This window comes from Lissotriton vulgaris, chromosome 10, assembly GCF_964263255.1.
Source record: "Lissotriton vulgaris chromosome 10, aLisVul1.2, whole genome shotgun sequence".
NCBI lineage: Eukaryota > Metazoa > Chordata > Amphibia > Caudata > Salamandridae > Lissotriton > Lissotriton vulgaris.
In genome coordinates, this window is record NC_141698.1 from 358,263,530 (window position 1) to 358,282,605 (window position 19,076).

Sequence of the window (19,076 nt, forward strand, 5' to 3'; positions counted from 1 at the left end):
GCCGAGTGCAGGGGCAGAATCCAAAGGGTGAGGCTTGCTTCAAGAGGAATCCACTGGTCCGATGACCATTCGCCCGTTAAAGCAGGAGAGGGGGCGGAGCCGGCAGGGAGAGCAGCCCAGGTGGTGACGGGCGCGCGGGGGCTCCTGGTCCTTGGAGTCCCCCGCTGGTAGCTCGCAGCCCTGCCGGACACGGAAAACGCCCAAACTTTCACCCGCTGGAGAGTCTGTTCAGCTAAGCTGTCACCTGCGCAGCGGGACCCGCGAAGCGGGTCCGGCCAGTTGTTAAGGTGGCAGCAGGAAAACCAGCGGCAGCAACAGGCAGGGAGCCGAGTGCAGGGGCAGAATCCAAAGGGTGAGGCTTGCTTCAAGAGGAATCCACTGGTCCGATGACCATTCGCCCGTTAAAGCAGGAGAGGGGGCGGAGCCGGCAGGGAGAGCAGCCCAGGTGGTGACGGGCGCGCGGGGGCTCCTGGTCCTTGGAGTCCCCCGCTGGTAGCTCGCAGCCCTGCCGGACACGGAAGACGCCCAAACTTTCACCCGCTGGAGAGTCTGTTCAGCTAAGCTGTCACCTGCGCAGCGGGACCCGCGAAGCGGGTCCGGCCAGTTGTTAAGGTGGCAGCAGGAAAACCAGCGGCAGCAACAGGCAGGGAGCCGAGTGCAGGGGCAGAATCCAAAGGGTGAGGCTTGCTTCAAGAGGAATCCCGCTGTTTTAGATATAGTCTTCTCTAATGAATCCAATTTTGATTTCAAATTCTCAGACAAAATAATTGTTGATCCCATATGCTCTATTCTGTCAATAGCTTCAAGTTTCACAATCTCTTGCTTTTCTTCAAAATTTTGTTGTTGAAGATGGCACATTCTGCAAGAGTTGGCATCAAACATATTCCGGATTTCTTCTCAGTAATTTTCTGAAAAATATTCTCAGGCACAACGTCTTGTTCTGGATATAAATTTGACAGTAATCGTGCATTTAAAGCTTCTTTCCCATGCTCGGTCATTTTTCCAATTCTAATATCTTGTAGAATATTCTTGTAATCTTCATCCTTTGCCTGACGCATATTTTCATGCAGTTCAGCATAATTGAAGTTTAACCATATATTGACGTTGCCAATGCTCCCTAGGCACTTCCTAGTATCTTCATGCGTGAGTATTTTGAACACAGGTTGTCCTTTTACTGGTGTCAGCTGCAGAAGATCTCCGAAAACAATGATGTGTTTGCCACCAAATAACACATCATACTCAGTTTTAAGAACTTCTTGCATTCTCAAATGCACAAAGGCAAGCATGACATTGGAAACCATGCTTACTTCGTCAATGATAAGAAGTTTCATTTTCCTCAAGACTCTTGAAACTTCACAATAAGCATCCCCAGATAACTTGTGGTATTGTAATTTGTTGTCATGCTCCACTGGCAGCATCAGTAGACGATGCAAAGTAATACCTTTAATGTTATGTGCTGCCAGTCCAGTAGGAGCTGTAACAACACAAGACAGCGATGACTCAGTCCTTTCCTGCAAATAACAAGAAATTGCTTTAATAAGGAAACTTTTTCCAGTTCCCACTTCTCCACTCACGTACAGTCGGACAGGCTTCAACGACGTACATGAGCACTCTTTCTTCTCATGACTTAATCCATGATCAATTTGCTTGGTAACTTTGTCATATATTTTCCTCTGCTCAACGTTGAGTTGTTTTTCCAAGTCTTCTAAGTTAACCGCATCCTCCTTAGCATGTGCCATGGCTCTTTCCACTTCATTCATAGCAGTGGCAGCTTCATTTTCGATAGTAGGTCCTCCTAGTGGATCCTGACTCAATGAAACAGAACTCTGACTGTCCTGAGAACTGTCTCTGGCAATCTCGGCTGCAATCGTTGCTTCCTGCTCAATTTCCAAAGTCAACATTTCTTGATATTTTGGAAAAGCAGGACATTCTATGGTCTCCTTTGCGGCAGTGAAAGAGTCTTCGTAACAGAGGAAATCTCCAAGCAGTTCCTCTTCTGCACGCCAAGGCTTGAACAGTTGCAAAAGTGCTAAATAGAAAAACTACTTTTTTTCTGGAGATTCGCCACTCAATTTTCGATGGTTTACTAATTGGCATTTTCTTTGCTTGACCAGACATCCCTCACTTCCAATTACAGCATACACTCCTTTCTCAATATCTTCTTTGATGTTCCTCTTGAATATGTAATTTTGTAGAACATCATATAGACAAACATTCTCAAGGTGACTGCTTCGATTTGGATAATATGTATCCAACATGTTGGTCTTCAAAATGTCAGTACTGTTTGGCTCCTTTTCCGCCAAATACTCAATTTCCCGGACAGGTTTTAGAACTCGATTTCGCGTTGCAGCAAGACCAAGACTCGCCCAAACGATACTCCTGGATTTGGCATAGAGACTTGCTGAAGACAACCGGTCAGAACATTCGTAAGCTCCGATTTCTCGATGCGACAACATCTTCAAACTGAAACTGTACAACTTCTTGCTGAGGCTTTTTTCATGGGAAATATCCTCCCACATATCCTTCAATTCTGTCTTTTCTTTTTTGGTGATGTAAGATGTCACATACCGAGCCACAGCCATACAGTTGTCAGCCACAAACTGTATATCCATGTTAGCATTCCACATGGACAAAATCACTGGGTTGTAGTCGTTGATGTACTTGGACTCTTCGTTCCTTTTCAAATTGTATGTATTTTTGGGTGATTTCCTCGTCACATTATGTCGCAGAGAAGACATCAAACTGTTCACTCTTTCTTTAGAAATCACCGGTCGTGGAAAGTTGAAACGACATTTGGTGTAGAACTTGTCCTTGTTTCTGAATTTACGACGACAGTACTTTCCACAACGATGGCTTTGGAAACGTAGAACTTGTTCTCTTAGGCTTTTCTTCTCCGTTGCGTTTGGAACAGCACACGTAGAATACTGTTCTATGAAACTCATCACTAAGTCCTCCGGATATGTTCCAAATTTAGGTGCATCCGTGATCCACAGCAGCATATGTATATGAGGAGCACCTCTTGCTTGGTACTCCTTTCTCCAGAAGAAATCCAACACCTCTCCAAGAGGTGGATTCTTCTTATTTGTGATGAAAGACATCATAGCTTCAAATCTATGATTGAAGTACCTGCATACATTCACTGGATCCAAAGAACACAGTTCTCCAGGTGTCTTCAATTCAATGTTTTCAATGTTTCCATTTGCCTCTCGTAGAAATTCAAGTAAGTCTTCCCAGCCATACTCGGCACAGCTCAGAGTGAGGAACCATGCTGGAGTTCCTAAGTCCCTCAGCATATATTTTAAATCACCATGACGACGGTACCAGTACTCATTAGTACCACGCTGACACGCCATGAGATTAATTAGGTGAGAATCCAAAATACTGTCTTGGACATTGACTTTATGCATAAAGTCACTTGCCGAGATGTTTCGCATCTGTATACCACTTTTTAAGATGTGGTTCACTGCATATGACAGTCCAGACAGATCGCTTTCAAACAGGAGATGAAACAAATAGGGAATGCATTGACGAAACCTAGGATCTTCTGCATACAATCGTAAAGTCCGGTATTCAGACGCAGGAATTTGATGAAGTCGCTCATCATATCTTCCTCCTTGACCTGTTGGAAATAGCTGTGGGAAACACCGAGCTTCCAAACTTTCCTCCCAAACACTAATGGGACTCCCTTTGGCTTGTTTCATTTGAAACAACTCAATAGCATTCCCCATGACTTCCTTGGAATGCAAAGGATGAACACTATAATGTTCATATATTTCTTCACTTTTAGAGGCCTCTACTTTCTCAATCTGGCCAGCACACAAATCGCTATCCTCTTCATCACTTACTTCCTCTTCTGCAACATATACATTCTTATAGTACTTATTATTTTTCTTCAAATACAATGTTGCCTTTTTGACTTTCCTAACATCCACTAAATCTTACCATATTTTCTTATTCTTTGTCGGAACCCCATTAACCAAGATAACCAGAGGTTCCTCTTCCACTTTTTCTACTCCAATTGTGTTTATGTTTTTGTTCAAATCTAGAGGCAAATAAACAACTCTTCCCTTTAATCCTCTCTGTAAATCTGATGGAGGCAACTTCCCTGTCTTTGGCTCCATTCTTACAATAGCCTGAAAGGGATGGATACTTTGAATCAAAATAGATTCATAAGTATTTAAATCCTTCAATTCAGAAGGAATCTCAACCAATTCCAGATTATTATGAACCGCCCTAGCCGGCATCTGGTTTTGGTTTAATTTGTTACAACAATAAGTACACACACGTTGATCCGATCCCAAATCAAAATAATTTTCTACCATCAAGTATGTGGCAAAATCCTTCCATTCACTATTATTTTCCCTTTCACTTTTTGCATATCAATCCACTAACTTAATCTGATTCTTGTAATAAGTGCGTCGACAACATACACAAGTGAAATTAGGCCTCTCACTTGATTTCATCTGAAACGTGGCAATTTCCTTCTGAAAATTATCTGTACTGGAAACCTGTACATTATCTTCAACATTACCCTCTACTTCTGGGTCAATTTGAGCATTCTCATCTTTACTTCCAAAGTAACAAAACTCAATTTCTTCACAAATATTCTTGACATCTATTTCAGAACCATGCAAAAGAGCAGCACATAATTGTTTAAGCATAATTGCTGGACTCTTAGCATAATACAACATTCTCACTAATTTCCTCACTTTATTATGATGCACTGCTAGCATCCTGAAATGATGAAAAACACTCTGGCATACTCTCCTGGAAAGACAAGCCAGTGAATGACCACGCAAACCTGTCATTTGTCTCACTCTGCAAGGATCTAATTCTTGCAACAACTTCATTTTCTGCTTCAAACTTTTCTTATTAAATGTCCGTACAAAATCACAAAGCAAACTGATGGAATCCTGTCGCACACTGCAAATAGAACTACACTTCCAAATGTACACAGGACCTTTAGGACGTCTTTCTAAAACCTCATTACCTAACACCTCTTCTTTCTCTGTTGTCACAAGTTTTTCTTTTTCAACTGGACAACCATCCTTCACTTCATAAGCTCGACCACTGGTGTCAACTGCAAACACCAAATCATTATCTTGAAAATAACTCTCCTCATTAAAAAATGCCTCACAACTTGAACTATGCATCCATTCTCCGGAAAAAACTTCACAAAAGTTACTACGATTAACTTCTCTCTTCCATCTACTATTTGATTTGAAATCAGAAATTACCTTGTTTAGTTTCCTAATTCTATTGATTACCAAAATAAATAACTTTCGCTTAATTTCGAAAGCATGATCAATAATTTTCTCTACATTTTTCTTTTTCTTATAAAATGCCACTTTCTGTTGGCCTTTCTTAATATTTTTTAATTAATTAACTATTATCCTGTTGCGGGAACATTCGTTTTCGAATGTCCTTAAACTGTTGTTTCCTTCTACTATCATGCACAGAGTTATCTCTTGCTCTAGCAGTAATATTTTTGATTGGTCTTTCCTTTCCATTTAAATTGCTTCTCTTTTTCTGGACTGAAACATTTTTTGTTGAAATACCTTTTTTACTACAAATATTTCTTATGAATGATTTCGTGCTCTTACCCGGAGCTTTCTTGGTGATTTCACAAGTTTTTTTGGGAGAGGACTGCTGCAATAATAGATGATCCTGCTGTCTTTGACATTTTCTAGCCTTTCTAATTCGATTCTTAGTTGGCATTTTTCAAATTTTGAAATGATCTGCAGTTGAATCTGTGGAAAAATATAATAAAAAATGTTATTAACCACTAATACCAAACAGTAAATGAATAACAGTCATCAAAAACTTAACACCCTACTTATTATTTAACATAGCAAATCTTTTGCACCACCACTGCGTCACAAAAGTGACGCACAGTGGTACAAAACAGGCATACACCTATCATAAATCTCTCCCTAACATTTTAAATGATTGATTCAGGATGACGATAAGGTGTGGCCTATCCACCTCTGGAGCATATTAAAAAGGCATTTGAGTGTCTATGATGTTATTTTTCCCATTTAAATTGAAGAGCTTTCTCCATGGGGCAAGTTTCTTGTAAATATGCTCCCACCTGTGCTTGGCAAATTTAGATTTTGATTATGGGAGTTACATAGCCATGTTAAAAGTGCAAGGGCAATCAAAAAAACGCTTTCATGTGTCTTAAGGACATTTTAAGTCAATGAGGAAACACAGGTGATGTAATTCTGAAATGAGGAAAAGAAACTCCACATTTTTCAATTACATCACTAGTGTTTCCTAAGTTTATGAATGACATTGTGCAGATGAAGTTTAGGTCTGACCACAGATTCAAAAGAGGTCTGCCCTTTGTTCAAGAGTGAAGTGGACATGACTTACTTCATTGGTAGGCCTTCACATGTAATTGCCAAGCACAGGTGGGAGCGTATTTACAAGAAACTTGCCGCATGAAGAACGCTTTCCATTTAAAAAGGGAAAAATAACATCATAGACACGTAAATGCCTTTTAAATATGGCCCAAACAACCTATGAAGCTCTAGCAGTACATATCCAGAAATGTAATTGATTTAAAAAAACGTTTTTGAACACAACATATAAATCAATTGTATACCTACATTCAGTCGGAAATGACTGAAAATGTCCTTAAGACACATGAAAGCGTTTTTTGAATGCCCTTGCACCATTTTTGGGACATTTTTAACATGGCTATGTAACTCCTATAATCAAAATCTAAATTTGCCAAGCACAGGTGAGAGCGTATTTACAAGAAACTTGCCCCATGAAGAACGCTTTCCATTTAAAAAGGGAAAAATAACATCATAGACACTCAAATGCCTTATAAATATGGCCCAAACAACCTATGAAGCTCTAGCAGTACATATCCAGAAATGTAATTGATTTCGAAAAATCGTTTTTAAACACAACATATAAATCAATTGTATACCTACATTCAGTTGGAAATGACTGAAAATGTCCTTAAGACACATGAAAGCGTTTTTTTGAATGCCCTTGCACCATTTTTGGGACATTTTTAACATGGCTATGTAACTCCCATAATCAAAATCTAAATTTACCAAGCACAGGTGAGAGCGTATTTACAAGAAACTAGCCCCATGAAGAAAGCTCTTCAATTAAAATGGGAACAATAACATCAGAGACACTCAAATGCCTTATAAATATGGCCCAAACAACCTATGAAGCTCTAGCAGAACATATCCAGAAATGTAATTGTTTTCAAAAATCGTTTTTAAACACAACATATCTGTTTCAGCTTACATGAGAGACCATGGAATGGGCTCCATGTACAACAATAACTTGTGTTACTGCATGCCAGATTTCTACACAGAATATGCAATTACAATTTCTCAAAGAAACAAAATCTATTTGTATATCACTTGAGACAAAGCCACATTTTAAAAACACAGCTTTCTTCATCATTTTCTCCTTAAATCATACTATTCTCTATCTAAATTAAATAAATCTTTTCTCACCTTAGCAAATAATACTTTTTGAGTTTCAAAACAGTATCAAAAATACACCAAATTGTCTTCAGCAGAACAAAGAGGATGCACTCCAGAGGCTGCAGCTATGGAAAGCACAGAAATGCTGATATTCATTACACATATCTCTCATATTAGCCAATCATAACTCTTCCCTCACTTTTTTCAAATCAAAACCATTCCCCCCTCTGCCCTCTCTGCCTTTTTTGCTTAGCAACCACCTCCTGAAAGACCTCTCATGTTTGCAAGTTCACACAACAATGTTTCAATTGAACTCTGAACTCTCAGTGCACCTGCGTATCCAGTGCAATCTTTCATTAAATGTTTTTTCCTTGACCATTCAAATTACATCTTTCAAAGAACACATCCATGCACCCTAACTTTCTGTTTTCAGAAATGGAAATGCACCAATCACTGCTAATGAATCATTAGCACTGGAAATCCACAGTTTTTTTTCTTTACAAACTCCTACTGTTTCAACTGCCCTTTCATTACCACACTTCATCTGACTGCAACACAACCTTCTCCCATCATGTTTAATGTCTGGATTGTTGGACATCGTTACATCTACTGGGCTCAAAGGTATGCTGAGAACAGAAATTTACCTAACCTCAATTTACAAGATGTGGAAATTAAGTGGTTGGGCCAAAGAGGATTAAAATGTCACCAATTGATACCATTGGTGAAAACCTTTATGCATTTGCCAAAACCTGACCTGTTAATTGTGCACTGTGGAGGTAATGATTTGGGCACTTTGACTGGGGTAGGTCTGGAAAGGCTTTTAAAGGACACCTTTGAGCAATTAATGGCACTTTTTCCTCAAACTGCCTTGGTATATTCCAATATATGCCAAAGACAGAAATGGAGGTGGTCCAACCAATTTTGTCCACAAATTGAGAAGTCGAGGAAGCATGTAAACAAATCTGTTTCAGCTTACATGAGAGACCATGGAATGGGCTCCATGTACAACAATAACTTGCGTTACTACATGCAAGATATCTACAGAGGAGATGGAGTTCACTTCTCAGATGAGGGCAACAGAATTTTCATTTTGAATTTAAGACTGTGCATTGGTACCTACCTATAAGTACCTAAATGTACCATAAACCCAAAAGCTCTTCTCAGAGCTACCCTACATCTGATCACTCACATTTATTATTTTTCTCTAACTTTTTTCTCTAACTTTCAACAAACTACGCTCCCCGGAGCGCTACCCGGTACGCGAACTGGAAGCTAACCGCGCAAAATTTAAAAAAAAATGTTTTTTTCCCGCACATATGGTCCTCCTCAGCCACCCTCAGAAAACCTAGGGGGTCAAGATAAATCTACCGTGCCCCCTTCTACCCATTCTGAACATTATTTGCCCTCCATCTTGTATCTTGATTCGACCGAAACACAAAATGGTGGACTCCCGTAACGCTGCTGGTTCGCGGACCGGGACGCATACCGGGAAGCGGTCCAATAAAAAAGGTGGGAAAGTAATTCACAGAAAAACGACTGGAGACACTCTCACCAAATATAGATTAGCTCATACTACATAACAATCCCTTTCATTTTCACAAATTTGATTGAAATTCCATTTAGCCATTTAGCCTGTAGACCTCTCTAAATACCGTGAGGTAAATTACTTCACAAAACACATCTGAAGTGTTGGAATTGACAACCAATGAAAATGTTACTTTCATTTTCTACTTTTATTACCTGACATTTGATTGGTTATATACCTGAATATATATAAAGGAAGAGAAGGAAACACAGCCATTTTGACTGCTACTTCTTGTTGTACATTACATTTGAATTATCACTAAACACTTCAACTTGTTTGTAAAGGTAAGTTGTTATTTTTAAAACTGAAGTATATTTTGCACTATAAGTTAATATGGTAAACTTTTTCTGATAATAATATACTATCCCTCTGTAGTAGTTATAGATTTAGATAGACTTCTCTGTTATAGTTATGGATGGAGTTAGGCTTCTCTTGGTTAAATCACATACACTTTTTTTTAGTCCTACTTCCACTCTGATACTATACACTGCCAAAAGATAAATTCACTGATAAAAACTGCCTATCTAAAATTAATCCCAACAGTGCCCTATCTCTACTAATATATATTTTTTTTATCCAAATTTCAGGCAAAATGGAAGGCGAACAGAAAGTTGAATTTAAAATTGTACTGCAAGAGAGCAGCCAAGAAATCATTGATCAAAATGAAAATGAATTTATGGATGAAAGTAGGGACCAGGAACTACTGCAATGTGTGCAGGCAGTAGATAACCTCCTTAAAAATGAGGACATTTTACACCCTCAAAGACTACAAAGTATATTCAATGAGAATTATGAAATTTCTGACAGTGAAATGTTAGAAAGTTTAATAAATTATGAAACACAATCACAATAAAAAAAATGTTTGAAAAAATAAAGAAATGAAAAAATAATCATCAAAAACAACAAACAATTAACATACAGTATTTCAAAAGTCTATCATTCTTTTTTCCTTATAGTACGCTGCCCAGAACGCTTTCCGGTTCGCGAACCGGCCGCTACCCACGCAAAAAAAAAAATAATTCTTTTTTTTTGCCCTGCTGGGCCCTTTTAAAACCTCCACATAAAACCTAGGCGGTCAACGAGGATCTACTATGCCCCCTTATGGTAATTTCCCCCTTTGTTTTGGCCTCCTCTTGTCTCTCGATCCTACCGAGAGACAAGATGGCGGCCGCTCCGGACTGTTTAGAATGTTGACAGACACCGGAGAGCCAATCAGCTTCGCATCGCAAAGTTCCGTTACGCGAAAAGTACGCGAACCGGAGCGCTACCCGGAGCGCTGTTACAGATATATATCTTTTTTTGAACGTTAATTTCTCAAAATCCACTGGAGCACATATATTGAGACCTAGCAAAGGCACATCGGGCTAACAGTCCCTACAATTTTGCCAAGTTTCGTGCAAATCCATTCAGCCGTTCGGGCTAAAAGTGAGGCCAACCGCCCTATGGAAAAATGAATGGTAAAAACGCGTTTTGGGACCCCCCTTTTTTCTCGGCCCCCCCTTGACGACCCCCCCCCTAATTTTCAGAGGCTGCTCAGAAACAAAATGTGCCATTTTCCTGAAAATTTCAGCCAATTCCGTCCACAAACGCCAAAGTTATTAGACATAGAATTTTCAAAAGTCCCATAGGGAAAAAATCCTAACTATATATACCTACTGGCAACCGCCAGTAGGTAATATATATTACCTACTGGCGGTCGCCAGTAGGTATATATAGTTAGGATTTTTTGTCTATGGGACTTTTGAAAATTCTATGTCTAATAACTTTGGCGTTTGTGGACGGAATCGGCTGAAATTTTCAGGAAAATGGCACATTTTGTTTCCGAGCAGCCCCTGAAAATTTGGGGGGGTTTCGTCAAGGGGGGGCCGAGAAAAAAGGGGGGTCCCAAAACGCGTTTTTCCCATGTTAATTTCCATAGGGCCTTTGGCCTCACTTTTAGCTCGAACGGCTGAATGGATTTGCACGAAACTTGGCAAAATTGTAGGGACTGTTAGCCCGATGTGCCTTTGCTAGGTCTCAATATATGTGCTCCAGTGGATTTTGAGAAATTAACGTTCAAAACAAGATATATATCTGTAACAGCGCTCCGGGCTGCGCTCCGGTCCGCTTACTTTTCGCGAAACGGAACTTTGCGATGCGAAGCTGATTGGCTCCCCGGTGTCTGTCAACATTCTAAACAGTCCGGAGCAGCCGCCATCTTATCTCTCGGTAGGATCGAGAGAGAAGAAGAGGTGAAAAACGAAGGGGGAATTTAATGAAAGGGGGCAAGGTATACCCCTCTTGACCCCCTAGGAATGTTGTTGGGGTTATTAAAGGGTCCCGTGGGGAAAATAAAAAAATATATATTTTTCACGGTAGAAGCGCTTTACGGGCCGCGAACTGGGCCGCAAACTGGTAGCGAAACGGGAATTCGCCATTTTGTGCTTCGTTTTAATTAAATTACTAGGTATAAGGGGGTGCGGGAGACGTATCCTAATTCCTTATGTTTTCTGAGGGTGGCTGAGGAGACTCATATATGTTGATACATGTCTTCCAGCGGCTGTGCGTGAGCTTTTTTTTTTTTTGCTGCGTGACGTCTGTTAACGTTTGATTCGATGGAAATCAGGAAGTGTTGACCGCCAATTTGTCAGTGCGATAAAATATTTTGTTATAAATGAATCCTTATTGATAAACATTGTCTGCGCCATCTTGCCTTTTTTCCAATGCCACAATTTTGTCATGCACGGCAGCCATTTTAGATGCCAGGCCGGTCCCAGGCTATCACCTAGCCCTGCGGATGTAGTTTATGGCCCCAGCTGTAGAGAATCCAGACGTGCCAACCCTCCCGATTCAGGCGTGAGACTACTGATTTCAGTGCTAGTCTCCCGCCTCCCGATTTCTGCAAGCAAAAACCCGGGGGCATATTACCAACAACTAGCGATAATTTTTGTCTCTAACTTGTTTAGAGACAAAAATGATCGGCGCACATCGGCGATTTTTATCGCAGATAAACCTTGCTATTAGCAAGGTTTATCGCAAATGCGATAAAAAACAGCCGCAATGCATGAATATCGCTGAAAAGTCAGCGATATTCATGCATTATCGAGCAAATGCTCTTAGCCATGTTATCCACCTCCCATTGGATAACATGGCTAAGAACTGCTCAGGGCAGGTGTTAGCTTTTTGAGATATTCGCGCTTAGCGCGAATATCTCCAAAAGTTGGTAATAGGAGATAGCGATGTTAGGGACTGTTTCCAGTCGCTAACATCTTGGCACGCCCACTTTGCATGTCATTAGTGATAAATATCACTGACATGCAAAGCGGGGCCCAAGATGGTCGCTATCTCCTTTTAGCTGTCACTAACTGGTGTTAGCGACAGCTTGGTAATAGGGAGATAATTTTATCTCCGCTTTCTTGGCTTTTAAAGCCAAAAAAGCGGAGATAAACCCCCTTGATAATATGCCCCACGATTCCTCGGGGGTTTCAGCTGACAAGGCTTGGTATTGTGTTACGTGGTAATTCTTCCAGGAAACGTCAGAGGGTCAATGCAGGGGTTCTAGAAGGGGTGATAAACCATTTAAGCCTCATGAACAAGCGCATGGTCTTTTAAAGATCTGTGAAGTACTCGGGGCGGCGGTGTGTGTGTGTCCTCTTTCAGGAGCGGGCGGGGGGGGGGGGGCACTGCCAGCAACTTGCCAGGCCAGGCAGTGTTCAACACTTGCATCACCCTTTCTCTGCCTGCTATTGCGCTCCATGCTTCGGAAAGGTAAGAAAAAGAACGTGCATTTGAGTTTGAAATGTCCGATCCTGTAGCAGTACACTTGCAAAGCCCACACATGACAATAACCCGATTCAAGGCCCCATTCACCCGATTTTTAAAAAATATATAGCACTCCAACAAAGTAGGATTATAAAACTTTATTAACTTTTAAATATAACGACCGGAACAAAAACTGTAACAAACATTTAAACATTTTTGACAAAAAAAAGCAACAATGGTCAGAAGCTGTCTTTTGTGCGAATAGTCCCAAGGCAGCACAATGTGCTGAGTTCTGGACGGCACCCAGGTGATGTCACCTGGGTGCCGCACTGGTTTTTGGGATCCTACAATGCAGCTCAGAAAAACAGCATGGGGCGTCCCGGGTGGTGCGGGGGGAGGCCTCGTCAGTAGCGGTCTGTTGTGCGAATAGTCCCAAGGCAGCAGAACGCGCTGAGATGTGGATGGCACCCAGGTGATGTCCAGTAAACTGCCGCACTGGTTTTGGTATCCTACAATGCTGCTCCGAAAATTGGCGTGGGGCGGCCCGGGGGGGGGCGTGGGGGAGGCGGCGTGAACGGGCCTCCCCAGGTGTCGGCCATCCAGCTGAGTTGCGCCCGCTCTTGCGGCTACAGCGTCTCGCTCACCATGTAGTTGAGTTGCTCCCACTCTTGCAGTGCAGCAATAGGCGGCTGCCACAGGACTCTTAAAATGGCGGCCGGCTCTTCGGTTTTGGGCCTGGTCCACTAAAATGGCCCTGGGACACCTTGGAACTCGGACGCTTGCCTGCTAGGGCTTGGGCTCCATTCTCAAAAGCGTCCCCTCAGCCGTGAAGATTCTACAAAAGTCTTGGGGGCCCTCGACTCCTGCAGGCTTCCGGTGGGGAGCGGCTGCCATGATTGCTCGCGGAATGACCACGACGGAGCCACGAGATGGTGGTGCTCTCATGGTGACGCCAGCTTCAGTCTGAATCATCCAGAAACAAGGTGGGGCTTTCATCGTTTGGGAAAAAAAATGTTCTAAACCAATGAAAAGTGTTATTTTTAGGTCATATGACCAAGCCTTCCATCTTTAGGAAACCAAAAGTAAAATGAACCAATGAAAAGTTTTATAAACAAGTCACATGACCTGTTATGCGGCATAGGGCTACAAAAAGCGTAGAAAATCCGTTGGCACGTGAGGCGGCGTCAGTAGCGGACCGGTGTGCGAATAGGCCGAAGGCAGCACAACGCGCCGAGATCCGGATGGCACCGAGTTAGTGTCCAGCAAGGTGCTGCACTGGTGTGGCTATTCTACAATGCTGTGCTGAAAGACGGCGTGTCCAGCTGAGTTCCGGTCACTCTTGCGATACAGTGACTCGAACGCGCCGAGATCCGGATGGCACCGAGGTGGTGTCCAGCAAGTTGCCGCACTGGTGTGGCCATCCTACAATGCTGCGCCGAAAGTCGGCGTGGGGTGCCCCGTTGGCTTATGAGGTGATGTCAGTAGTGGACCGATGTGTGAATAGGTCGGAAACAGCACAAGGCGCCCTGCACTGTTGAGCCTTTTTCAATGCCTGTTTTTTGTTGTTTCCCCTCCATCAAAAACAAAAAAAATATATAAAACTGTGCAAAAATACAAAAAAATCAAAAAATGTTTAGAAAAGCAGTGCTTGTAAGACTGTCTGAAGCTTATTTGCACCTGCTGCAGCTTCACTATTGCCCTGGTGTGGCCAAAGATCGCCCATGACATAGGCGGCCGGCTCCCGAGGTCCGGCGGAACTTTTTTCCTTTTCCTTTCCGCTTCTTGTCCCACAATCCGTTTCACCTGAAGACACGACCAGGTTCCTGAATGTGTGCAGGGGGACGCTATTGATTGAATGAAAATGGCGGCTTGACACAAAGCTGACTCAAGCGTTGCTGTTGATGCTATACAGACAAAAATTGGTTTTCAGTTTGTACATTCTTCAGGATTTTTTTTTCCATCCAAGGCTGATTGAGAGTTTGTATAAAAATGGCTTCAGATTTTCCACATATTACTCTTCAACATTCTTCCTAAATGTAACAATGTGAGACTCACTAGGAGAACGGCTGTTTATCTTTCCTTTCAAAATGCTGCCAACAATATTTTCTGAATGGAAGACACCATCTTGTAGCATAAAGGGCCGAAAGGGGTTCTGGTCTGGCCGATTGTTGGTGGAGACATTTTGACTATATCTTGGACCTGCCCGGCCTCGCCCAAAATGGCGCCGGTATAAATGGGACTCGTAACTCCTTGTTGTGTACTGGTTGAACAACCTTGATATCACGAGATATGAATGCAGTTTTGATGCTCATGGCGGGCGGGGACGAGAATTGATTGAATATTTCTACATCCCTATTGATATTAAGTTCTGATGTGTTATTTATTACTGTACTATTGAAAGTTCGAATTAACGTCACCCATGGTACTTGCACGCAAATGTATATCTAGATAACTTTTTTGTAAGTGGCCCTGTCGTATTTTAATTACAAAATGTACGTCCACCGATTCCGCAACTGTTAGACATCTTAGTTCTTGCAACCTAATGGCTCGCTCGTTACGTTCCTCTATAATGTAAATGTCTCCTCATCATATACGATTTCAGTTTGCTCCGTGGCCGGCCCACGTGGTTATAGGCCCGTATTTGTATACTGACATTTTCACAATAAAGGTTTTTAAAACAAAACATGGTAGTAGTATTTACATTGGTAAAGTTTTTACTTTTAGTCACTGTTTTCGAATCAGTAAAAGGCAAGTGAAATAAAGCAGTCCAATTACATGACGGATAAAAGGTATAATATGTAGGAACGCAGTAAAGATAAATGGTCAAGGGCAGTTGTGTTTTCCACTCCTGCAACATAAAGTGATCGATAAGAATCTGATAATCAGGCGTATCGGCGACTAAGACAGCAGGCCGAGTCTCTTTTACTCAACGGCTCCGTCATGGAACGAAGAAACGCCCTTTTTCTCGAAAAAGGAATATATTTTACTTGCAGGACAGTTGTAAATTTTCCGGGAAAGTACATTAGCCTGGAATATTATAACATATATGTTTAAAAAAAAATAATGTTCGAAACCAATAAAAAGCGTAATTTTTAGGTCATATGACCAAGCTTTTCATCATTAAAATAACAAAAGTAAAATGAACCAATGAAAAGTTTTATTAACAAGTCACATGACCTGTTATGCTTACGTTACGCGCTGCGCGCCGCGCCCCGGATCACTTCCGGGTGCGCTAACGCGGCGTGTCATATAACGCATTACGCGACAACGTAGGTCAAGAATATAGTCAAAATGTCTCCACCAACCAGCGTTCGGAACACAACCCCTTTCAGCAGTCCAAAAAGTTCTGTTAAATGACAACAGAGGGGACAGGCAACAAGAACCATCAGTCAAAGAGGGGAGGGCAAGTTCTTCTCTACCGGGTCATGTTGGGGCGCTACCGGAACTGATCGAATTGGTAGTCTACAGTGTTTCTGGATGTTTCAGACTAAAGCTGGCATCAGCATGAGAGCACTATCATCTCGTAGCTCCGTCGTGGCCATTCCACGAGCAGACATGGCAGCCGCTCCCCACCAGAAGCCTGCGGGAGTCGGGGGCCCCCAAGACTTTTGTAGAATCTTCACGGCTGAAGGGACGCTTTCGAGAATGGGACCCAAGCCCTATCAGGGAAGCGTCCGAGTTCCAAGGTGTCCCAGGGCCATTTTAGTGGACCAGGCCCAAAACCGAAGAGCCGGCCGCCATTTTGAGAGTCCTGTGGCAGTCGCCTATCGCTGCACCGCAAGAGCGGGAGCAACTCAACTACATGGTGAGCGAGACGCTGTAGTCGCAAGAGCGGGCGGTAAACAGCTGAATGGCGGAAGAGGCACAGTGTAGCAAAAGCGGGCGGAATGGCAACTAAAACGGTAAAGGGGCGCCCCACTACAGCGTGTCTTCAGGTCAAACAGATTGTGGGACAAAGTCCAGAATAGAAGAGTCATCAAAAGGCAAAAAGTTCCGCCGGACCCCGGGAGCCGGCCGCCTATGTCGGGGGCGATCTCAGGCTACACCAGTGCTATAAGACTTGGGGAGGGGGTCGTAGCCAAGCGTCTTCTCCGAGTCCGTGCCATCACACCGCCCCTCGGGGGCCTCCGTCAAGCGGTTTAGGGAGGTACCATATAACATTGTTTTCAAATGCAGTCAGGTCCACAAACGACCCTCACTTACTTTGAGAATAGTGAAGCTGCAGTAGGTGGAAATAAGCTTCAGACAGTCTTACAAGCACTGCTTTTCTAAACATTTTTTGATTTTTTTGTATTTTTGCACAGTTTTATATTTTTGTTTTGTTTTTGATGGAGGGGAAACAACAAAAAACAGGCATTGAAAAAGGCTCAAACTCAGAACTCTGAACTATGGCACCCAACATCCAGGACTTGCCATCCGGATCTTGGCGCCTTGTGCTGCTTCCGACCTATTCACACATCGGTCCACTACTGACATCATCTCATAAACCAACGTAATGTAAATAGTTATTTAATAAAATGTTTTACCCTGTTACTTTGCTGGTGTGTTGTCTATATTTTTAATATTTGCATAGGGTTTGTCGTTATTTTGGGCGGGGTGGGTGACGGAGCCGAGCTGTCTTGCAGCCCTCATGGTGTGGAGCTCAGTTCATCTCACTATTTTCGTATTTCTCATGAAGGGTTGTTCCTAATGTTTCTATTTTAGCGAGGTCAAAAAGAGATCCAATTAGTGGCCTACTGATTTTGCTCGATTACTTTTATTTTTTTACACGATTTTTCACTATCTGCAAAGACTAAACAGAGTATTGCGACTTTGTGCTTGTTTGTAAATAGAGAATGAACCACAGAGAATCAATTGTAAAACAGTAAATGCTTGGATAACAATCAATCAAATGGAGAGACAAGCAGGCACGACGGATTACAACGGGGGTAAAGGCCTGCGTTAACTACTCTTCACTATCTGCAAAGAGAGAGTACTACTAAGAGAAAAGAGGGGAGGGGGGCAGCGTTCAAAGCACATCAGCGTGCATAAACACGAAAAAGTTGTTACCTATCACGTACTTGACATTTTACAGCTTTTGATATTTGCTATTAAAAAACCAATGAAATTCACTGAAAATAACATAGGTTATAGGCCATATATAGTTAGGAATTTGCATTTACAAAACCTTGAAAATTCACTGAAAAAACCATTGGTTATAGACCATATATAGTTAGGGATTAGCCTTTTCAAAACCTTATTTTACTCACACAAAACCATTGAAATTTCATATATAGTTAGTTCCACTAATTATATATCGCGCACCCGCAATCCACTGCTGATGATGTCCCATATTACATCATTCATGACATGGTTAGTGACATCACTGATGACATCACTGATTACATCTCAAATGACATCACTGATGACATCTCAAATGACATCACTGATGACATCTCAAATGACATCACTGATAAAATCACTGATAACATCTCATTTGACATGACTGATCACATCACTGATGATATCATTCATGTGATAATACCATGAACCTCTTCAGACTCTAATATAACCTTAGATACAATCAGTGTAAACAGACAGTCACAGACTGTCACTCATCCATGGAGTTACTCACACACCTAGTCAGTTATGCAAAAAATCAATCACACCTCCATTTTCTAAACTATACAGTTATACACACCTTACTTATTCAAACATATACTAACACATATTTACTTTACTCTCTTATACAATCCCTGATACATGTTCACAATGATCCATACAGCCACTCACACATTCACTGGCTCTTATGCACAGTTATTTATATATGTCAACTCTCACATGTACTGTGTTTTACATATGTACTTACTTTGACATGTAGCACTGAGATATCCATTCACTCACTAATACACTCATGCACAGTCAACCGCCCATACAGCTGTTTCCACATGCACTTTTGAACCCATACATATAGTGAATCAACTACTCACACATCTATGTACAGAGTCACACACCTCCCAGCCACCCATACACACACACTCAGTTTCCCATACAAATACTTGGACAACCAATGAATAACCCATACAGTTACTCATATAGCTACTGATCAACATATGCAGCAGTTTGTAGAACAACAGATATAATGATGCACAAATTAAAACAGTTTAGTCACTAACCCATGCACTCAGTGAGACACATTTAATCACTCACTCATACAGTCAGTCATGCACCTACTAAATCCTTCATCCAGACACTTATACATCCACTCATTCTTCAATATGTAAGACATATTTTAACTTTACAGAAACATACAG